General features: G+C 38.1%; 1 long non-coding RNA gene across 1 annotated transcript in view; it reads right to left on the reverse strand.

Annotated features, from left to right (window-relative positions):
• Positions 1 to 4790: 4790 nt before the first annotated feature.
• LOC120240246 overlaps positions 4791 to 24796 on the reverse strand; it is a 27933-nt gene continuing 7927 nt past the window's right edge. The window contains exon 3 of the long non-coding RNA XR_005530607.1: positions 4791 to 4883. This is a non-coding gene — a long non-coding RNA (uncharacterized LOC120240246). The remainder of the gene's footprint in view (positions 4884 to 24796) is intronic.

Here is a 24796-nt window from a genome sequence, read left to right on the forward strand (position 1 = left end):
TACATATAAATATATAAAATACAGTATAGAATATTTTGTATATATATTCATACATAGACGGGTGGACCCAACCTGACTTTAGTTCAAGATGCTCACGGTAAAAACAAATAAGTTACCTTACAGCAGACTGAAGAAATTAGGGTGATTTTTGTTTGGTTTGCCTCATGTGATAAAATTTGCATTCTACTTGTAAAGCAAGATGGGATCTTGATAGCACTCTATAAAAATTCCATAATGGAGCTCAGTCGGTTAAGTGTCTGACTCTTGGTTTCAGTTCAGGTCATGATGTCACAGTTTTGTGGGTTTGAGCCCCATATGGGGCTCTGTGGTGATGGTGTAGAGCCTGCTTGGGATTTTCTCTCCTCTCTGTCTGCCCCTCCCCCACTCTCACTGTCTCTGTCTAAATAAATAAATAAACTTAAAAAAAATGCCTTCCATGATGGAAGGCATTGTATGGCAACATAAAAGAAACCTTTAGTTCTATCTAAGTAACACTTGTGTCTCTTTTGTACTACTATACTAAATTTTATACTTTTATGAAAGATGAAATATTCAGTTACATAGAGAATAAATCATCGTCACCCATTTTATAAGTAATTCTTCAATAAGAATTGTTTTATACAGTAATTTGCCCTTCATTGTCTGCATACATTATTAACTAACATAACTCTTCATAAATACATCTATTTCACAAAGCAAAGTTTTTACACAAAAATCACCTTGAGAATCTTTTCATTAGTCTGTACTTGACATCAAGGGGAATGACTTTTTCTTTAGTTTAACCACTGTGGATAAGGTATATTTTGATACTGTGCCTTATTTTCCCCTCCTTTGTCTAAAAGGATCAGAAGAACCCTCTGTTTTATACCTGCATAGCACATTAAGCGATACTGAGCATTCAGCAAGTACTCAATTATGGTCTTCATTACATCTGCTATCTATAAATAATACCAATCAGAAGTCTCCTTTTATTTGTTACCAGTCTACCATCCAGACAAGTATTTGTTGAGAACACTGTATGTCCCAGGCTATAGAGAGCCACAGATGAACAAAAGAGTGATGGCTTCTACCCTCAATGAATTTGCATACTGGTTCTTAGGAAAAAATATGGCCCAAGAAAGGCACTTGCTCCTACAAAGTAGCTATAAGGAACCACACAAATTCTAATCCAAAGGTCATGGTCAAAAACCACAGCAACATTACTAAGATCATTACTCTCAATTGTGGAAGAAGACAAAGAGAAAGGAAGACATAGATGTTTAAAATCCTACAGACTGCTCTTGCCTAAAAAAATACAATTTGGTTTTTAAAAATAAATTTGGATTTGAATACCTAATGTATGCATTTCCCTTCAAACTTCCGCATCCGAGTGTCCTTCCTAATTATATGTTCATGCACAGTGTCAAATTCCTCCAAAGCTTTTTTTTGTTAACAACCTATGCTGTATTTCTTCCTAATTACTGTTCATGTACCCCTCAGTGTGAGTAATGCCTAAAGCAGATGGTGTCTCCTCCTAGTAAGCAAGCATTTGGCCAAGCAGTACGACAGAGCCAGTTTTTGAAATTTGACAGGTACCCTTCAGAATGGATACATCTCTGTATCACAATTTCTCAGGTTCAAGGCACAGTTGAGACCATTTTGTCACATTTCAGCCTGTCCCTCACCCCCAGCCATCACCATGTTAATACAGAAACATACATCAAGAATTAAGGAATTCCAGAACTTTTAGTTACAGAAAAAATCATATTCATACAATGTTCTTTTTATGTCATGTATGTTTAACATCAAACTTAATAAAATTCAATATAAGCCAAAGAAACTATTTCTAAGATTCGAATACAAAGAGATGTCATTTAAACTCTACCCTTCTTTTTTCCATTCTGTAAGCCTTTATCCTTGGAGACTATATTTATAATCATTTTCCATTATTACTCTTTTCTATATAACCATGAACTATTTTTTCTTGGGTCAGTGCAAAACATTACTGTTCCTAGTGATTATCTCTTAAGGTGATCATCAATAGCATTAGTCACAGTCACCAGTAAATACTAGAATAAAAAGTTAAAAACTAGTTGATATAGTTTGTCATTTTCTAATATGGCAAGCAGAGCAATTGAATGTAATCATGTTATAACAAGGTGCATATATTGGACAATAGAACATTCTAATGGAATTAAATTCCATTTTGTAAAGGCAATATATGAGCCGAGTTGGGAAAGGTGGATGTTTAGAAACCATAAATAATCCTTTCAAACCATGACAGGCAATTTTCCCTGCACACAAATGGATGATTTTTAAATGAACAGAGATTCACTTTTTGGCAAGTACTCTACAAAAGATCTAGCTGATACCATCAAAAACCATTCAAGTGACTATAGAAATGGACACCCTAGAAACCCCACCCTGGGAAAATTTTCCCAACCAATGAAAATATTTTTTATCAAGCAAAGCTTTTATATTTCAATTCTCACAATTAATCATTTCTGTAAGTATACTATCATGCCAAAACCTACCTCGTGAAGAGATATACAAAACAGGGAACAGAAACATTCGAAGAAGCAGTACTACTGCATACTCTTAATTTCACTCTCTCTAATACCTCAAAGGTGCACAGTTCCACCAAGAGGAACCAGAGCTAAATAGTGAAGACAACAAAAATCATTTGCCTTTCTCTTGCTCATAACCCCTACTCTCCCCTTTTTCCAACACCCAACTTCACTGTCTTTCTTTGTTCTTTCTTTAGTTCAGACAGATTAAGTACTATGGTGAGGATTTTCCTAACAAGTGAGGACTCAGGTGAACAACAGTGAACATGGTGTAGGTATCTCTCATGGAACGCAGCACAGGAGATAGACCTAAACTAACAAGCACAAACAGAAGTGAAATTATTACCATGATTAAGTGCCAGGAAGGGAAGGAAGGTATATGGTGGCATGTTAGCTCATTGCAGGAGGGCCTGCTAGAGTCAGGGAGGAAAGGTAAAGTCTCTCTGAGCCAGTGATCCTTTTGTGGACATATGAACGTGTTAAAAGTGGGCAAATGCAGAAGGATGGGGGTGAAAAGAGATGCAGCACCTCGGGCAGAAGGATCAGTACACACCAAGGAAGAAGAATCAGGACAGTTTAGTGAACAAGCAGGCAGAAGTAGGGAGTGGGATCAGGCCTTATTGGGAAGAGGTAGGGTCGGATCATGCAAGGTCTTCAAGTTTACATTGAAGGTTTGGATTTTTATCCTAAGAGCAATGAATAGTCATCAAAAGAGTTCCAAGCAAGGGGATGTGATTGTAATACGTGAAATAAATATTCTCACTAAAGTGTAAACAATAGAATGGGGGAAGGAAAGTACAGAGAGGAGAAAAGTAGAGAAAGGGTCACACAGAAGCCATTGAAATGGCTGAGGAAAGAAAATGGTAGCTTAGACAGGACAATGGAAGTAATAATGATCCAGAATGAAAGACAGAGAGAGATCTGTGGGAAATATTTAAGTGGTATAAGTAACAAAACTTAGAGATGAAATGAACACAGATGTAAAGGGAATAGGAAGTATTAGGGTAACTCTAGGTTTCTGGCCTTGGTAATGTATAGAATGACATCATATGGTGAGAAAGAAAATCGGACAGAAGGACTAGGTTTGATGAGGGAGTCAGGGGATGGGGAGGAAGACAACTCAAATATTGATGTGGACATGACTTGCAGGTGTCTATAAGGTGAAGCTGTCAAGAGGACAATTAGGGACAGAAGTCTGCAGTCTAGGGAAGGGGTCCAACCTGATCCACTCCTTTACAAGCCTTCTGCACACAGGTGAGAAATGAGCCTTGAATGTGAATTAAACTACCCGGCGCAAGGGTCCAGAGGGAAAAAAAAAGAATCTATGAACAGCTTTAAAACTCAACATTTAGTGACTTGACAGATGAGAATCAGCCTGCAAAGCTGGCCTCTATCTCTTTGGCTGCCTTCTTGAAATTATATGACTTAAAAGGCCAACCAGGAGAAGAGGGGGTCACGGAAGCCAAGGCAAAAAAAAAGTGCAAGGAACAGTGGAGATACAATACACATTGAAAGCTAATGACATGTCAAGTAAGATAAGTATTGACAAATGTCTCCTGGGGAAGGTCAAACTTGAATATGAATAGGAGCTACAGTGATACAGTAACATGGGATGGGTGGAAGCCCAACCGGAGTACACGGAAGAGTTGATGGGAGGTTAGCAAACTGACTCTCAAAAAGCCTGCTGTTAATGGCCTTCTGGACTCAGACTTGGGCCTATGTCTCACAGCCTTGGTCTTCCTAAAGCTGTACAGGGCTCTCAATAAGTCTCCACCTTCAGCCAGTGGTTCTCCACCATAACACACTGAGGAGTCAGCGACACCTACTGATTCGGACTACCCAGCTGTACCAATTTGATCTTTGTGAATGTGCTGCTAGAATCAGAAGCCAGCTCTAACCTTATGCTAAAACCCAGTGTGCCTGAATGTTAGGCATTCAAATACCACTGCCATAATTAAGTACCTGTCCCTCCTGTGCTGTCATTTACTTCTATTTCTCTAACTTGGTCCGCATGAAAACATAAATTATCATTAAAGGAAAATTTATGCTGAGACCATAGATGGAAAACTCATATTTATCATAAATGGAGAGTTATTGTAAATAAATAAAAGAGCGAAATCAAAATGTTAAGTTCTAGCTAGATACTTTAGCTCATCCAAGACCCTGAACCTGACATGCCTTAAAATAAATGAACAAAAGGTAAAGGGTTCTACTTAGCAAGAGTGATACTAAAAATATACTTACCCCAAAATTCACTCGAATGTTTTCATTAGATGTGTGCTTATTCTCCGCACAATTTCTAAAACTGTGGTGCCTTCAGTCCACAAATTAAGAAATCTGAAAAAAAAAAATGTGACCATCTTTTCAAGCTTGCTTTACACTGTCCTATCTCATAACTGTCATAAGAACTACTTAGACTCTCCTCCCTAACGTATTACTCATAAAATTTAATATTTCTCACAGCCTGCAGTTAGTTACCCTGAGGAATGAAACCTAATGAACTTAGCATCTGTAACAGAAAGTGTCAATTCACTCAAGAAACATTTAGTGAGACATGTACCGGCCCAGGTGCCAGGGGTCAGGCATCAAAAGACAAAGTTCCCAAAGTTTCCCAAATGATCAAGGAGTAAAATACCAAGAGGGGAGATGGACATGTAAACAAATCATAATGCAGGGTCAAAAGCACAATAAAGTTTAGAAAAGGGAGTAGTTAACCATTTAACGACCTGGGCTGAGAGGAAAGAGGAACGTGGGCAAGTCGTCCTTTACACACATGGTCTAGACTATCTTTGTTTTCTATGCACTGAGAAATTTTAACTGTGCATATGCCTAAAGCTAATGGTTATATTTCTCATGAATTTCTTCTTACTTATTACTTGTATGAGATTTAGTTTATTCAAGGTTAAAGAATATTTCACATATATCACTAGTTTAATTTTCTCTTGGGTAGGGTAACTGTCAACCATCTGAGAAGTATGACCTGGCTTAAAAGAACACATACCACTAGTCCAGAAACCCAGGAGATCTGCTCCAGGCCTACTTATCATCCATGTGACCTTGGAAAATCACAATATTTCTGAGCTTTGGTTTCTTCTCTTATAAAACAAGGATAATAAAAGCTAAAATGCTTTGATGTTAAGTGGCCTAGAATTTCTATTTTTGTAGAATTCACTGTGAAAGAGAAAAATGCTTAAGTGGGAAATTTAATTAAAAGTAAGTAGAGTCTAAATTATAAAATTATTATCAGATAATTATGAAATTATATCAGACATATGTATGACATCTAATATAGCTATCTTGAGGGAAAAAATAAAATCCAAATTTATATCAGGTAATTTGGGGGAAATATTTACTTAATTATGACTAGATATTTAAAACATATTACTTAACAGTCTTCCCAAAAATCAAGGTACATAAACAATATATGGATTATAATCTCATTTATTATAAAATGAAACAAATCTCTACATTTGATTCAAAATATATTGAAAAAAGTCCATGAAGCTATCTACCAACCTATTTACGGTAGTTAAATATGAGAAGCAGTGGTGGGAAAAGAGGGTTATATGTGGCAAAATTCAGCTGATGAGAAGGAAATAAAGGGTAAGTGGGTAAGAAATAAAGGCAGATATTAACTTTTTGTTCTGTACGATGTATATTGCTTACATTTTTAAATGGATTACTGACATATCATTTAGATAAATAAGACAAATTTTAAATAACCAAAATTCTGGATTCAAGGAGACAGAGTAAACATCCACATTCCAACAAAGACTCTGCTGAAATAATATCATGAATATACAAAACAAATAGCATAATAACAATGCAAAACATGAGGCATGGTCATCAGCCCAACAAGGATTCCAACAGATTTCTAGGACAAAGAAAGCAGATTGAAAAAGCTGATGATATAAGGTTTTTAGTCTCTATCTTAGTCTTAGTGTAAAGGCAAGAGAAGGTAAGTGTCCCAAATCCAGGACAGTAAGCAGAGAAAAAGAATTCTTTCTTACCCAACCTATTATTCTATTCAGACCTTCAGTGTATTGGATGAGGTCCACCCAACTTTGGGGAGGGCCATCTTCTTTACTCAGTCTACAGATTCAAATGTTAACCTCACGTGAAAACACTCTCACAGACACCCCCAGAAATAATGTTTAACCACATATTTGAGTGCTCTGTCTGAGTCAAGTTTACACAGAAAATTAACTATCGCACTACAGAATCCCCAGGAAAAACCAAAGACAACAGGGGAGACAAAAATCAGGATGCCAGAGGAAATTTTTGACTCTGATACCACCCTCAGAGCCAACAGTAAACAAAGCCTAACTCCTAGCCAGGTAAATCTAAAACATCCCACTAACGGTGTCTATTCTCAATTATTTTACCCAATATATCATAGCTGGCTTTCAACAAAGAATTATAAAGCATGCTAAAAGGAAATAAACAAAAATCAAAAAGTCTTGAAGAGACACTGAGCATCAGAATCAGATGTGGCAGATTTTGGAATCAACAGGCAGTGAATTTCAAATAACTGTAAATAATGTGCTAATGGCTCTAGTGAAAAAGGGGAAACATTCAAGAATAGATGGGTAGTGTAAAAAGATGGATGGACACTAAGAAAGAACCAAAAGGAAATGCTAGAATTAAAAAATATTGTTAAAAGGAAGAAAAAATGTCTTTGATTCAGTTTATTAGCAGACTGGACACAGCTAAGGAAAAAAATCAGAGTACTTGAAGATATGTCCATGGAAACTACCAAACTTAAATGCAAAGACAAACAAGAATAAAGAGATGAAACAAAATATCCCAGAACTGTGGTATAATTACAAAAGGTATAATATATGCATAATAAGAATTCCAGGGGTACATGGGTAGCTTATTCAGTTGAGCTTTTGACTCTTGGTTTCTGCTCAGGTCATGATCCCAGCCCTGTGTCAGGTTCTGTGCTAATGTGGATCCTGCTTGAGATTCTTTCTCTCCCTCTCTCTCTGACCCTTGCCTGCTAGTACTCATGCACAGACGCACTGTCTTTATTAAAAAAAAAAAAAAAAAAGAATTCCAGAAGGAAAAGAATAGAAAAAAGTTTGAAGGGACGTCTGGGTGACTCAGTAGGTTAAGCATCCGACTACAGCTCAGGTCATGACCTCAAGATCAGTGGGTTCAAGCCCTCTGTTAGGGTCTGTGCTGACCCCTCAGAGCCTGGAGCCTGCTTCAGATTCTGTGTCTCCCTCTCTCTCTGCTCCTCCTCTGCTCTCATTCTGTCTCTCTCTCTCTCAAAATAATGAACATTAAAAAAAATTTTTAAGAAAAAAACATTTGAAGTTGTAATGGCTAAGAATTTTCCAAAATTAATGACAGGCACCAATCTACAAATACAACAGGATAAATACCAAAAAAAAAAAAAAAAAAAAAATTACACCCAGACATATTCAAACTCCAAAATATAAAAAATGGAAAGAAAATCTTGAAGAAAACAAATCAGAAAAAAATCCTAAGAAAATAAAAACTATACAGAAGAGTCATGACTCCAAAGTGCAGCAAACTAGGGGTGCCTGGATGGTTCAGTTGGTTAAGCACCCGACTTCGGCTCAGGTCATGATCTCACGGTTCGTGGGTTTGAGCCCTGCGTGGGGCTCTGTGCTGACAGCTAGCTCAGAGCCTGGAGCCTGCTTCCGATTCTATATCTCCCTCTCTCCCTGACTCTCCCCTGCTCACACTGTCTCTCTCTCTCTCTCTCAGAAATAAATAAGAACATTTTTTTAAAAATTAAAAAAAAAAAGTGCAACAAACTAAAATGTAGATAATTATGAGAAATTGCTAAAGTATAAGAGAAGACACTCCATTTGGCCTTGATATTACCTTCCTCAAGTGCCATGTGGGCATTAGGACCAAAGACAAGGGAATGGAAACTTACATAAATAAGACCATAATATTCTCTATGGGGTTTCAGAACAAGAATCAAGCTACAGAAATTAACAAGATTAATTATGGTTACAAAATGAATTGTAAATGTTTTCAATTTGGAAAATGTAAAAGCAGAGGTATAGCCTTCAGAAGTTGAGTGATAGAGCAGTAAGAAAAGTAAAGCGCTCTAAAACATCCATGTTACGGAGCAAAGACTCAAAGGAGACTGTTCAAAATGGATGCAAAGTATGAGAAAGAATGAAATCCTCCCATTTGCAGCACCATGGATGGAACTGAAAGGTATTATGCTGAGTGAAATAAGTCAGTCAGCGGACACATATCGTATGTTTTCACTCTTATGTAGATCTTGAGAAACTGAACAGAAGACCATGGGGGAAGGGAAGGGAAAAAAAAAGATACAAACAGAGAGGGAGGGAGGCAAACCACAAGAGACTATTAAATGTAGAGAACAAACTTAGGGTGAATGGGGGGTGGGGTAGAGGGAAAATGGGTGATGGGCACTGAGGAGGGCATTGAGGAGGGATGAACACTGGGTACTGTATGTAAGCCAATTTGAAAATAAATTATAATCATTAAAAAATAAATAAAAACAGGGGCACCTGGGTGGCTCAGTCAGTGGAGCGTCTGACTTTGGCTCAGGTCATGATCTCACGGTTCGTGAGTTCGAGCCCCGCATCAGGCTCTGTGCTGACAGCTAGCTCAGAGCCTGGAGCGTGCTTCAGATTCTGTCTCCCTCTCTCTCTGACCCTCTCCTGCTCATGCTGTCTCTTAATAAATAAATAAATAAATAAATATAAAAACTATTGCAAAAAAATGGATGCAGTGTGTGTGTAGACACACACACACAAATACAAAAATACTCAAAATATTTTACATGGGTACAACCGGAAGTTAGAAAATGAACCAGTAGAACTTTTTAAAATACATTAATTTTTTAAATATTATATTAATTTTCAAATATTATGGATGAATGGCTAAAGATGATACAAAAGATATGGATAATGATAGAATATTACACAGCCATAAAAAAGAAGGAGATCTTGCCATTTGCAACATGGATGGGCCTAGAGGGTATAATGCTAAGTGAAATAAATCAGACAGAGAAAGACAAATAGCAGATGATTTCATCCATATGTGGAATTTAAGAAACAAAAGAACAAAAAGAGAGAGAGAGACAAACAAAAGATCAGACTCTTAAAAAGATAAAGAAAAAACTGGTAGTTGCCAGAAGGGAGGTGGGTAGGGGGATGGGTAAAATAGATAAAGGGGATTAAGAGTACACTTATCATGATGAGCACTGAATAATACACAGGTTGCTGAATCTGAATTATATTGTACACTGGAAAGTAAGACAACACTGTATGCTAATTACACTCCCATCAAAAATTGTTTTAAAATACTGCATTTCACATGCATTTCAAAACTACTATTTTTGTGATCTAATTTATATATTATGAAATGCTAAAATCTTAAGTGTATCATTTAATCAAATTTTATGACTAAGTATCTAGACACAGAACGTTTGTATTATCTTAAAAAATCAAATTAAAAATATTAAAATTTAGAAAAAAAAATGGGAGAGAGAAGAGACACAGAGGGAGGGGTTGGGCAAAGGAGGTAAATTCTCATTTTCAGGAATGTAGGTAAGGTCTGTGGCCATTCTCTAACATTCATTAAATCAAAATATAATAAAAGAAGTATATTATTTAGAATTATGGAGGTGATAACCAGGAGAACTCAAAACAGAAACAAGTTAAGTAAGCTTCCTTGGAGTGGGAGCAAGATGGAGTGATGACAATAAACTTATTTACAATAAACTACTGTCATCAAAAAATATGTTTAACCTAGACATATACACTCTGATAAAAATACAACTTTAATGACTTTAAAAAGAAACTTTTAAAATTTTTAAACCTTTAATATTTTAAGAGTCTTTTCATGAGGAGCCTGGTCAAGGTGGCTTCGAACGGGTCTCAAGCATCTAAGACAGAATCCTACCAGAAAGGGTGATGCCTCTAGGTAGTTGGTCCTTTTACTAGAACTTCAAATACATAAAGAAGGTAAAATAAACTTGACCTATCCCTTAGCACAATGTGCTCACTACTGAGAAAAAAGTGGCCTGTAACATAGTGAGAGATGCTCCACGGTGAAAACACTTCTCAACAAAGAACACTAAGGGAGAAAGATTAACGCTGGATTTTTCCCATTAGGAAGAACAAAATTAAAGAGAGAAAAAAGAAACCTAGACATACTCAGTGTAAAGATTGTACTGTGGATTGTGCTACAAATGAAGTACATATTTGGGCATCAAGAAGGAAAAATAGGGGCGCCTGGGTGGCTAAGCTGGTTAAGTGTCCGACTTCGGCTCAGGTCATGATCTCACAGTTAGCGGGTTCAAGCCCCTCATCGGGCTCTGTGCTGACAGCTCAGAGCCTGGAGCCTATTTCAGATTCTGTCTCCCTCTCACCTTGCCCCTCCCCCACTCATGCTGTGTTTCTCTCTGTCTCAATAATAATAAACATTAAAAAAAAATTTTTAAAGAAGGAAAAATATAATCATCTTTACCTCCTCAAAACCTGAAGAAGATTACAAATTGGTAATTATCAGTGAGCTATGGTAAGGACACTAGTTCAACTACCTTTGATGGCTGACATTCAGGTTTGTGAAGAGGGAAGAAAAAAAAAAAAGAATTTAGAGATTAAAAACCCATATTTAAGCCCATACTTTGCAACTGTAGGACAAAGGCCAAATAATGGCACTTTTCTGAAACTTGTTTCCTTTTTATCTATATCTCCATCTCTAGTTCTATTAGGGATCATACATAGTAACAAGAACTATCTCAACATAACTGCTGGGTTTATTCTAAAAATACTATGGTCTGGTGGTTAACTTACCCAGCAACAGGGTGTCCAGATTAAACATTATTTCTGGGTGTGTCTGCAAGGGTGTTTCCAGATGAGATTGCCATTGGAATTGATGGACTCACTAAAGTCTTCTAATGGTGGGCATTATCCTGTGAGGGCCTGAAGAGAACAAACAGCAGAGAGAGAAGGAATTCGCCTTTTCCCCCCTGCCTCACTGATTAAACTAGGACAGATCACCCATCTTCTCCAGACCTCAAGTGGAATTTACACCGTCAACTCCCCTCATTCCCAGGCCTTTGGACTGATGACACAACTAGCTTTCCTGGGTCTCCAGCTTGCAGATGGCAAAAATTAGGACTTCTCAGCCCACTGAACAGAACTCTTGCCTATAATCTGCTGTGAATATCCACAGGGTATTACAACAAAGAAACATAAATAAAATTACTAACCCATCACTACAGCTTAGAAATACAGTTGACAAAATAGTTTCTCCTATATCTGAAGGAACTGATAATTTTAGGGCTGGGCAGGTAATTTTGATTAAAAGAGAAATCTATTGCATGGAAGGAAAAAAACAGATGAGGTTCTGAAATAGTTTTTAACATGCAGTAACAGGTCTTACAGGCTAAAAGTTGTAACGAAATTTTTTAGTTCATATTTATTTAGCAGAAATAAAATGGTTTGTTGATTACTTCTAGAAAATAAGTGCCATTCAACAGGGTACTGGGGACATATGCAAGTTAGAGAAATAGGCTATATGCAGACGGTTTATACTCCCATGACCTTGAGCATTAGGTGAGACAAGAACACCACATTAAGCTTAACTAATGAGGGCAGAAGCTCTAGTGTAGTGGCAAGGGTAGGCAGAGTTATCCAGCAGGAATAAGTCCCACAGTCTCAATAGTGTAAGGTAATAAAGGCTTACTTCTCATATGAAGTCTGCCTTTGGTCCAGGTGAATTTTCAAGGTTCTGTCTTCCTTATGGCAGGAAAGCAATCAGGCTGCTTTCATCCTTTGTCTCCGTGATCAACATGGCAGAGAGAGGCAGAGACCCTTGCTTTTGATGTCAATACCTTGGCCCAACAGTGACTCACATCATTTCCAATCATAACCCTTTTGCCATGATTAATGACACGGCCCAGCCCAACCTAAAGTAAGCTGAGAAGGGCACTTTCCAAGGTATCTGGAAGGACAGAAGAAACAGATATTTATGAACACTAATAAAGCTTGGATGAATAGGGACCCTTCTCCACTGCTCTGCTTACAGTTTATGATTTCCCCTTAATGATATTATTATATAAATGAAGTAAAAAGAAATAAGCAAAGCATGAGTTCTAACTAGCTAAACTGGGGGAAAGGATCTGGGGAAGAATCTAGATATGAAAACCCAATGGATTAAGGGAATCTTGAATAATAAAGATAAATTGCTCTTTCATTGATATGACTATGATCAACGTAGATAAATCAAATTTTCCGGAACCCCTGCAGTGTCTCCTCTTTATCACTACCTTGATAAAGGTCAACTCATTCATGAGTTGCTGACAGCCCAGGAAACTTCTGCTTTGAGTGCTCACTCTGTACCTTGCTTCTACCAAGGAGGATCTACCCACTCACAGGAAATAAGAAGCCACCACTGAAGAGGCAAAAGAAGAAAATAGTAAACAAGGACAAAATGGGAACCTGAGATGGAAAATGATGCTACTTTGGACAAGCAAACTTTGAAGGCAAAAAAATTAAAGAGACGAGGAGGAGAAGAAGAATTCACAAGAGTTCATGGAATTTTTCCAACTACAATAGTTGCTGTGTCTTACCAGTTGCCTCTATGACCCTATGGATGGCAGTGCAGGGAATAAATACAAACATAATTCAGGTAACTACACTTTGTTTGTGTTTATTTATTTTGCGATATATGAGTAGAAGCTTGCCTCTGTTTGGCTGATAAAGGAGAGAATTCAGGATTTGTGCGAGGCATTTTCTGTGCTGTTTATAAATGTACACTTATGTGCTGGTAGCTTTTATGGTTGCTTTTGACTCAAGGTCATTTATTTTTATGGACATCAAAAGCATTTTGAGCTATAGGAATATACCAAAAAGGCTACAGTTTACATCACTCAATTTCCTTCTGACTCCTAAGACATAAGTGCACTCCCTTTAGGCTTGATTTTCAATATCTTTTGCGAAGGTAAAAATTCCTTTTTTAAAAAGTCCTTTTTTTCTTTAAAGCCACTTTCATAGAAGTGAGATTATTCAGAACAGAGGACTATTTCCCTTATGTTTAGAAAGCCATCCTTTGGCCCCCAGGGACCCTTCTGTTGCTGGGTATGGAAGAATTAACAAAACTTGTCATGAAGGAGAGCAGCCTAATGAAACCTGAAAAATCCTCATAGTCACAGCCCTGCAGAACCCATGTCGTTTCTTTTTCTTCATTCAGTAGGGAAAGTTACAAATTGATTCCTTTTGTATTCTACCTTCTACCTGCTTTAGAATTGTGAATTAAGGAAGTTACTTGGCCTCCAGTAGGCCTCAATTTCCTTACCAGTGAATTAAGACCAACAAATAAGGTATTCCCTGTGGATCCTTACTGTAGCAAAAATCTGTAATTCCATGATATGGGACCTGCCTAAAGAAGCATGTGGATCAACTGACTACAGTTCCTTTTACCCATAAGTCAATATAAACTGCTGCTTCAAAATGAGATCTCTGGATTCCTGGTGTGAGAATGGTGGTCTTGGTGGATCCAGGGACACATGATGCTATTGGGAAGTCTACTGCATAATACGAGCTTAGGAAATGACATCCAGGCTTGCCCATTAAAAAGTACAAAGAGAGTACTGGAAAGCCAGGGGCCTATGGGCACCTGAGTCAAAGTAGGGCCAAGGCCTTTGGACCTTTAGAGCATATGGCATTTCAAAGAACCCTCAATCTTCTCCATCCTTCTGAAGGCAACCCTAAGACCACACCTAACCTCAGATGAAGGCAAAAGTTGAGATTCCTATCACTGCCACTGTGCTAGGCACTGATTTCCTCATTCCACTTTTTCTTTTTACAACCATCAAACATGATATTCTAAGGGGTTCTCTACAGATTTATCCTCCTATCTAGACCATCTCAGCAAATACGGACAGGTCCTGCCATACCAGAATTCAAAAAAAGTTGTAAAAGCACGTTCTAGTTCTTTCAAGTCAGCCTCTGTTCGTGGTTAAGAGCTCTCTGAAACCTCAAGCAGGTCATGACTCTCAATTAAAGAATTGCTGTTTCTAAGAAACTCCAAATCACTTAATATATTCAGCAAGAGTTCATTAACAAGTAAAATCAAGGCCTGACAGATTATTGCCTTTATACAAATGATCTTATTAACCAGCACAGTTAACTATATATTTGCTAGGCACAGAGCGTTTCCTTAAGGAAGCTTCTATATAACCTGATGATCTAAATTAATAGATTTTTACTAAACCGCTTACATGTTATTACTGGTAAATCTCATTAGCCAGTCAATGAACATGTTAAATTATCAAAATGAACAGCCTGAACTAAGCATAATAATTATATGTTGCAGAGATGCTTTATTATAACTGGGTATTTTCACAGAATAGAAATACTTTTGCTCCTATGCCTTGCCAATCTGTAACAAATTGCTTCTTTATTCTCTGTGTTGGATTTTCTCAACAAATTCCATATGATGCTTTCCAGATAGCTTTATTTTTGCTTTGTTACTGCTTAAAAAGACATATCAGTATTAACTTGGACATTTAGTTACTTCATTCATTCAGCCAACATTTGTCAGGATCTTCTTTGAGCTGACATCTGGGTGGCTATTCCGTCAACAACTCCAATTGCCTCCTCTAACTTATCCACCCAAAGTAACCTTAAATCTTCCAAACTGTTTTCCACACTGAAGCCTGAGGCTGTGGCTTCCCAGTGATCTTAAGACAAAGACCAGAAAGCTTATCTTGGCCCCATGTCCTTCATGGTCTGGCCTCTCCACTTACTTTTCCAACATCACTGAGAACTACATTTTCCCTCATTCTGTACCTCAATCACAGCCATGTTATTTCAAATTCTCACACTTGCCAAAGGTCCTCTTGCCCCTCGTTATCTGCTCTGCCTAAAACACCCTTCCAATACCTTTCTGAATCAACTCCTAATCATCTTTCAAATCTCAGATCAAGTACCACTTCACTAGCAAACTCTCCCTTTATCTCACTGGTCACTTTTGGAATGCTAAATTCATTTCTGTGATAATTTAATATCTGTGTCCCCTACTAGACTCAAAATTCCAGGAAGTCAGGCTCACCATTTTATCTCCAATAAGAAAACACACTGGCACATAGTTGGCTCTCAGTAAATACCTATTGAATAAATAAAGAATAAAAAAAAAATGTTTGAAATGTTTGAAACTTCGATATGATTTAAAAAAAAAAAAAAAAAAGCTTTGCACAAAATGGCAGTCTGGCTGTGATAAAAATCTATCATGTGTGGCTGCCCAAAGACCTCCAACCATCCTTCGTTTTGATAGTTCTCCATATTGTGGGACCTCACCTTTGCCAGGTTGAATCCAAAATCTGTACTTCCCAACATTTCTTTCTTTTAGCCTGTAGACTTCTGACTAGTTTCCATCAAACAGATGTACCAATTGAAGATTTGGGAAGGCAGATTTGAAGACCGTGAAGCTGCTGGGCTCTTCCAGCAACAGCAGGTATGAAGGCATTTGATATTCTACGTATCCATAGCTGGTGCTCTGAAACTGGGTCCTGGCTTTGTTGATATTGAGCCAACAGTAGGATTTCTACAAGAATGGGCTCAGAGGAACGTGGGCATTTTTCTTAGCTGCATCACTTCTGACTATTTGGTTTGCTAGTACTCCAAGAAACTAAAGAAGCTAATTAATTCCCTTCCACCTTCAGCTAGCTAGAATAAATTATTTTGTCTGCCCAGAAACCCTAAACTGATACACTTGAAGAAAATATTTGCAGTGTGCACAGCAAGCAAAAAAAAATTTCCATATAAAGAACTCCCACAAATCAAATTTATAAACAACCCAAAAGAATACAAGTACACAATTCACAGAAAGCACATAAGCCAAAAAACATATGAAAACATACTCAATCTTATGTATGATCAGAGAAGTACAAATTAAAACAATAATGGAATATTGTTTCTTATTTATGAGACTGACAAGTAGGTAAAAGATTGAAATACCCAACATGAACAAGGACACAGAGAAATGGGTGATTTCATTAATGATTGGAAAGGGGAGAGGTTTATAGTCATATATTTAGGCATTATCATCAAGGTAAAAACAAGATAAAGATACACACTATCATCCGTATTATTCAAAAGTGTTTCAGAAGTCCTGGACAATGTGACAAGACTAGGAAAAAAAAGTAAGAAGTGTCAAAATGGGACACAAATAATTCCAATATACTTCACTTGCATATGATATAATTTTCTACCTAGAAAAATCAAGACAAGCTAGTATTCTACTTAGTAAGAATTTAATGACATAGCCATATATAAGGCAAATTGGCACCACAAAAATTCTATCTTTCTTATACTTCAGAAATAACCAGAAATTATAATACCATTTATCCAAAAGCATTAGATACCATATCTGAAGGCATTAGAAGTCACTGTAATACACAGAAAAGATATGAGAAAAAATATACAAGGACTCATGAAAAACAAACTCTAAAATGTACTAGTCGATGTTAAGAAGAAAATTTAGATAAATAACTCAGAGGCAAAGATACGTTTTAGGATGTTTATTTTGTCAGTGTTTACAGCTTAAAAAAAACAAGATTGGAAACAACTGTCCTCCTATAGGAAATATGATTTAATTATCACTGTGATACATCAACAAAATGCATCCTTTCCAAAAAAGAAAAAATGTTAAAAAAGAATGAGAGAGAAACACCGAAACAGCAAAGTGGTAGTTACTAGGGGGTGTGTGGGAGAAATGGAGACGGTGGTCAAAGGGTACAAATTTCCAGTTATAAGGTGAATACAATCTAGAGATCCATTGTATACCATAGTGATTTGGGCTAATAATACTGTATTATATACTTGAAAGTTGCTAATTGAGTAGATCTTAAATGTTCTCACTACAAAAAAAAATAAGAAGAAGAAATGGTAATTTTGTGATGTGATAAAGGGGTAAGCCAACACTACCAATGGCAATCATTTTGTAATACCTAAGTGTTTCAAAACAACATGTTATATGCCTTAAGTGTTCCCAATGTTAGATGTCAATGTTTCAATAAAGCTGGGGGAAAGAGAAGAATGAGGCAGTTCTCTAATTACTGACATGAAGAGTCTCCAGCCAAATTTTTCTTATTTTTTTAAGATGTAGAACAAAGTGTGTGATTAAGCTTTCTGTTTAAAAAAAAAATGCATTTTCAGTATCACTGATTTCTGCTCTAATCTTTATTATTTCCCTTCTTCTGCTGTTTTGGGGTTTTATTTGCTCTTCTTTTTCCAGCTCCTTTAGGTATACTGTTAGGTGGTGTATTTGAAACATTTCTTCCTTCTTTAGGAAGGTCTGGATTGCTATATATTTCCCTCTTATGGCCACCCTTGCTGTATCCCAAAGGTTTTGGACTGTCATGTTTTCACATTCATTGGCTTCCCTGTACTTTTTTTTTCTTCTTTAATTTCTTGGTTAATCTATTCATTGTTTAGTAGGCTGTTCTTTAACTTCCAAGTATCTGTGGTCTTCCCAGACTTTTTCTTGAGGTTGACTTCAAGTTTCATAGCAGTGTGGTCTGTTAAGTGTGTATGCTATGATCTCAATATTTTTGTGCTTTTGAGGGCTGATTTGTGACCCAGTATGTGATCTATTCTGGAGAATATTCCCTTTTTTTTTTTTTTTTTTTAACAAATAGTTTATTGTCAAATTGGTTTCCATATAACACCCAGTGCTCATCCCCACAAGTGCCCTCCTCCATGCCCATCTTCCCCCTCCCCCTCCACATCCATCTGTCCTCAGTTTGTTTCTCAGCATTCAAGAGTCTCTCATGGTTTGCCTTTTCTGGAGAATATTCCATGTGAACTCCAAATGAATGTGTATTCTGCTGCTTTACGATAAAATATTTTGAATATATCTATTACGTCCATCCAATTCAGTGTGTCACTGAAAGCCATTCCTTGTTGATTTTCTGCTTAAATGATCTTTGCATTGCTATAAGTAGAGTGTTAAAGGCCCTTCTTATTATTGCATAAATACTGATGAGTTTCTTTATATTTGTTATTGATTTATATATTTGGGTACATCCAATCTGGGGACATAAATATTTACAATTGCTACATCTTCCTGATGGATAGTCCCCTTAATTATGATATAGTGCCCTTCTTCATCCCTTGTTACAATTTTTGTTTTAAAATCCAGTTTGTCTGATATAAGTATGGCTACTCCAGCTTTCCTTTGACATACATTAGTGTGATACATGGTTCTCCATCCCCTCACTTTCAATCTGCAGATGTCTTTAGGTCTAAAATGAGTCTCTTGTAGGAGGCATTTGGATGGATCTTGTTTTTTATCCATTCTGATACTCTATATCTTTTGACTGGAGCATTTAGTCCATTTACAATGAGTGATTATTGAAAGATGTGAATTTAGAACCATTGTATTACCTGTAGAGTTGGTGTTTCTGGTCATATTCTCTGGTCCTTTCTGGGCTCTGTGCCTTGGGTCTTTTTTTGTTTTGCTTTTTCTTCCCTCAAAGAGTTCCTCTTCAAATTTCTTGTAGGATTGGTTTAGCAGACAGTTTTTGTCTGTCTGGGAAACTCTTTATCTCTCCTTCTGTTCTGAATGACAGTCTTGCTGGACAGAGTATTCTGGGCTGCATATTTTTCCCATTTAGCACATTGAATATATCCTGCCACTTCTTTTTGGCCTGCCAAGTTTCTGTGGACAGATCTGCTGCAAAACTTTTGTGTCTTTCCTTGTAGGTTAAGGACTTTTTTTCCCCCTTGCTCTTTAACAGTAGAACAGATCAACGAAACTAGGAGCTGGTTCTTTGAAAGGAGGAACAAAATCAATAAACCCCTAGCCAGACTTTTCAAAAAGTAAAAGGAAAGGACCCAAATACATGAAATCATAAATGAAAGAGGAGAGTCACAACTAACACCACTGAAATACAAACAATAATAAGAGAATATTATGAGCAATTGTAAGTCAACAAAATGGGCAATCTAGAAGAAATGAATAAATTCCTAGAAGCATATAACTACCAAAACTGAAAGAGAAAGAAATAGAAAATTTGAACAGACCCATAACCAGTAAAGAAATTGAATCAGTAATCAAAAATCTCCCAACAAACAAGAGTCCAGGGCCAGATGGCTTCCCCAGGGAATTCTACCAAACACTTAAAGAACAATTAATCCCCATTTTTTTGAAACTGTTCCAAAAATAAATAGAAGGAAAACCCAAACTCATTCTATGAGGCCATCTCCTCAATTTCAAAACCAAACAAAGACCCCACTAAAAAGGAGAACTACAGACCAACTTCCGTGATGAACATGGATGCAAAAATTCTCAACAAGATACTAGCAAATCACATCTAACAATACATTAAAGGAATTATTCACCACAATCACGTGGGATTCTATTCCTAGGCTACAGGGCTGGTTCAATATCTGCAAATTAATCCACAAACTACACAACATTAATAAAACAAATAAGAATCACATGATCCTCTCAATAAATGCAGAAAAAATATTTGACAAAATAAAGCATACTTTCTTGATAAAACCCCTCAAAAAAGTAGGGATAGAAGGAGTGCACCTGAACATTATAGGGTCTATATACAAAAGACACACAGCTAATATCATCTTCATTGGGGAAAAGCTGAGAGCTTTCCCCCTAAGATCAAGAACATGACAGGAATGTTCACTCTCACCACTGGTTTTAAACATAGTACTGGAAATCCTAGCTTCAGCAATCAGACAAAATTTTTTTTAAAAAAGGAAATAAAAGGCATACAAATTGGAAAGGAAGAAGTCAAACATTCACTCTTCACAGATTACATGATACTCTACATGGAAAACCCAAAAGACTTCACCAAAAAAAAATTGCTAGAACTGATACATCAATTCAGCAAAGTTGCAGGATATAAAAGCAACATACAGAAATCGGTTGCATTTCCATCCACCAATAATGAACCAGGAGAAAGAGAAAGCAAGGAATCGATCCCATTTACAAGTGCACCAAACACCACAAGATACCTAGGAATAAACCTAATCAAAGAGTAAAAAGATATGTACACCAAAAACTATGGAAGGCTTATGAAAGAAACTAAAGAAGACACAAAGAAATGGAAACACATTCCATGCTCATGGATTGGAAGAACAAATATTATTAAAATGTCAGTACTACCTAAAGTAATCTGCACATTCAATGCAATCCCTATCCAAATAACATCAGCATGTTTTATACAACTAGAACAAATAATTCTAAAATTTGTACAGAACCAGAAAAGACTGAATAAACAAAGTAAGTTTGAAAAAGAAAACCAAAGCTGTAGGCATCACAGTTCCAGACCTCAAGCTGTATTACAAAGTTGTAATCATCAAAGGAGTATGGTACTGGCACAAAAAGAGACACATATATCAATGGAACAGAACAGAAAACCCAAAAATGTACCCACAAACATATGGCCAACTAATCTGACAAATACAAAGGAGGAAAGAATATCCAATGTAAAAAACAGTCTCGACCGCCCTCGCGGCTCACCACCTCCCAGGAGGGGGCTGAGCCCCCGTGTCCCTCAGGAGGGCGAACCTCCAGGCTGCTGGGTGGCCCTGGCCCTGTCGCCGGCCAGCGGGAGGGGAAGGCCCCGGCAGGTGGGTGTCAGGGATTCTGGTGCTTCCCTGTGGACTAACCCCGAGCATGAAAAGATTCAACTGCACCGAAAGAAGAATATGTCATTTCATAGTTTGCCAAATGAAGTAGAAATCCAACTCTGCCAGACCACAATCTATTGAGAGGCTGGAAAAACCACCATCTCTGACAACTTAAATTCTCATTTCCTTGTATTCATCATATTTTTTCTGTAGGTTGGGAATCAGGGAGCAGCTTGGCTGTGTGGTTCTGGCTCCAGGTCTCTCACAAGGCTGCAATCAGAGTGTTAGCCAAGGCTGCAGTCATCTGAGGCATGACTGACTGAAAGACTGACTTCCAACACAATCCTGTGGCTGTTGGCAGGAGGCTTCACTTCGCCCTCTGGACCTGTTTCTGAGCTTCTCCCTACATTGGTTCCCCCAGTATGAGTGGTCTGAAAGAATGAGGGCCAGTGTCCAAAATAGAAGCCATAGTCTTTTTTATGACCTAATCTCGGAAGTTACATATGATTACTTCTGGTATTTGCTATTGGTTACTCAGATCAACCCTGGTGGAGTTTGGGAGGACACATATACAGGTGTGACAATATAAAGATAATGACATTTATGGATGAAATAGGATTTTGGGAGAATGGCAAGATGGCAGAGAAGTAGGGAGCTCTGTCCATTTCGCTTGCATCCATCTCTCAAACAGAGAAGGCCTGAAGTCATAGGACACTGAGCCACAGGAGTTTGGGAACAGAAAGAGACAGAATACACTGGGAAGGAAACCTCATAAGTGTGTGAGTGTGAACTGGGGAAGATAAAAGTGGGACGGGACCCAGAGATATGGAGGGAGGGACAGAACTTGGCTTGCGTGCAGCTGCAGTGAGTGATGAGCTGTGGTGAGCTGCGGGGAATCCAGGGGAAAGGAAAGAGAAGCTGAGATTGCTCATAGAACCGTCCCTGGAGAAGAGAAAAAGAGAGTGTTTTTTAGTTCTGGCTGGGGTGCTGACTTTGAAATAGATGCCCCCAGTCCCAGAAGGCACCAGAAAAACTGCACTGCAGCGCTCCCGGCACCATCCCTGGCAGTGGCAGCCCGGTAGCATGGTGGCCCCATCCCTGGCGGTGGCAGCCTGGTGGCAGTGGCGCGGACTCTGCGGACCTGAAGTTGCTACGTTCCCCACACACACTGGGTTTGTATTGCTGCTTGACCCCGGCAGATCTGAGGCTGCGACACTTCCCCCACCACCCACTCAACACCCAGCAGCAGGGAAGCAGCGACCTGCGGGACTGTTCAGGGCAGCATAAACAAAGCCCACGGACTGAGACCTGGAAACAAGGTGGGGCGTGGGGCATAAACTCAGCCCACCTTGGCTACATCCTCGTCACAGGGAGATCGGACCCAAAGGAGTGATTTGCAACACTTGGTTGAGAAGGGACTGGGGCGATGCCATTCTTCTCCCCACAACCACCAAGGCAGGGCCTTAGGGAGCGGCCAGAGGACACAGTGGAGGCTAGACGTGCCTACACCAAACCACACCCATCCCTGCCAGAAAGCTGTTTTGTTGTTGTTGTTGTTTTTACCTGAGGCTGGGTTTGCATGTTTATTGGTTTTGTCTGTGCATTTGTGTACCTTTGTTCCCTCTGTGGCTGTCTGTTTTCTTTTTCAAGGGCTGGCTCATGAAACAAGCCAAACTACACATAGTGGAGAGTCCCAAATACCCCTATGAGTAGGGAAGCAAAATAACCAAACACTCAATGAGATAAACCAAGAGACAACATTCAAAGAACACTTTCTGAACAGACAGGCCCTGAACAGTCAAAGAGCCCTCTCTAATACAGCAGAACTCACAGGGGCAGAGTGTACAACAAGGTTTTAAAATTAACAAGAGATAGAAAGCTAACCAAAATGACGAAATGGAAGAACTCTCCTCCAAAGAAATTCCAGGAAGAAATGACAGCTAAAGAACTGTCAAAACAGATATAAGTAACATAACTGAACAAGAATTTAGAACAATAATCATAAAATTAATCGTTGGGCTTGAAAAAACGTGGAGGACAACAGGGAAACTATGGCTACAAACACTATGGAGCTTAAAAATAGTTATGATGAATTAAAAAATGCGATAATTGAGATACATAATAAACTAGAGGCCTCCAATGCATGGATTGAAGAGGCAGAAAAGAGAATAAGTGATTTAGAAGACATAATTATAGAAAAAGAAGAAACTGAGAAAAAGAGATATAAACTGATCCAGAAATATGAAAGAAGAGTTCAAGAGCTCAGCGATACAATCAAATGGAACAATATCCATATCACAGGAATCCCAGAAGAGGAAGAGAGAGGGAAAGGTGCTGAAGGAGTCCTGGAACAAATTAGTGCAGAGAACTTCCTCGACCTGGGAAAAGAAGTAAATGTTGAAATTCAAGAGGCACAGAGAAATCCCCTCAGACGTAACTTAAATCGATCTTCTGCACGACATATCATAGTGAAACTGGCAAAATGTAAGGACAAAGAGAGAATTTTGAAAGCAGCTAGGGAGAAAAGGGCCATAACATACAAAGGGAAACCTATCAGAGTGGTGACAGACCTACCTACTGAAACGTGGCAGGCCAGAAAGGAATGGCAGGAGATCTTCAATGTGATGAACAGAAAAAATATGCAGCCAAGAATCCTCTATCTGGCAAGCCTGTCATTAAGAATACAAGGAAAGATAAAAGTCTTTCCAAATAAACAAAAACTGAACCAATCTGTTACCCCTAAACCAGCCCTACAAGAACTCCTGAGGGGGACTCTCTGAGGGAAATGTTGCAAGGAATGCAAGATACTAGAGACACCACCACAAGTATGAATCCTACAAACGACATAATGACTCTAAACCCATATATTTCAATAATAACACTGAATGTAAATGGGCTGAATGCTCCAATCAAAAGACACAGGGTAGCAGAATGGATAAAAAAACAAAATCCATCCATTTGCCGTCTACAAGAAATTCATTTTAAACTGGAGGACACCTTCAGATTGAAAGTAAGGGGATGGAGAAATATCTATCATGCTACTCGAAGTCAAAAGAAAGCTGGAGTAGCTATACTTATATCAGACAAACTGGACTTTAAATTAAAGACAGTAACAAGGGATGAAGAAGGGCATTACATAATAATTACAGGGTCCATCTGTCAGGAAGAACTAACAATTATAAATGTCTACGCACCAAATATGGGAACACCTAAGTATTTAAAACAATTAATCACAAACAGAAACAATCTTATAGATAAGAATGTGCTAATAGCAGAGCACTTTAATACTCCACTTACAGCAATGGATAGATCAACCAGACAGAAAAATCACTAAAGAAACAATGGACTTGAATGACACACTGGACCAGATGGATCTGACAGATATATTTAGAACTCTACATCCTGAGGCCAGGAATTCACTTTCTTCTCAAGTGTGCATGGCACATTCTCCAAGATAGATCACATACTGGGACATAAAGCAGCCCTAAATAAACATAAAAGAATTGAGATCCGGGGCGCCCGGGTGGCTTAGTCGGTTAAGCGTCCAACTTTCGCTCAGGTCATGATCTCGCGGTTCGTGGGTTCGAGCCCCGCGTCGGGCTCTGTGCTGACTGCCAGCTC

The sequence above is a fragment of the Hyaena hyaena genome, unplaced genomic scaffold (genome assembly GCF_003009895.1).
Source record: "Hyaena hyaena isolate Hyena2069 unplaced genomic scaffold, ASM300989v1 scaffold_250, whole genome shotgun sequence".
In the NCBI taxonomy this organism is placed as follows: domain Eukaryota; kingdom Metazoa; phylum Chordata; class Mammalia; order Carnivora; family Hyaenidae; genus Hyaena; species Hyaena hyaena.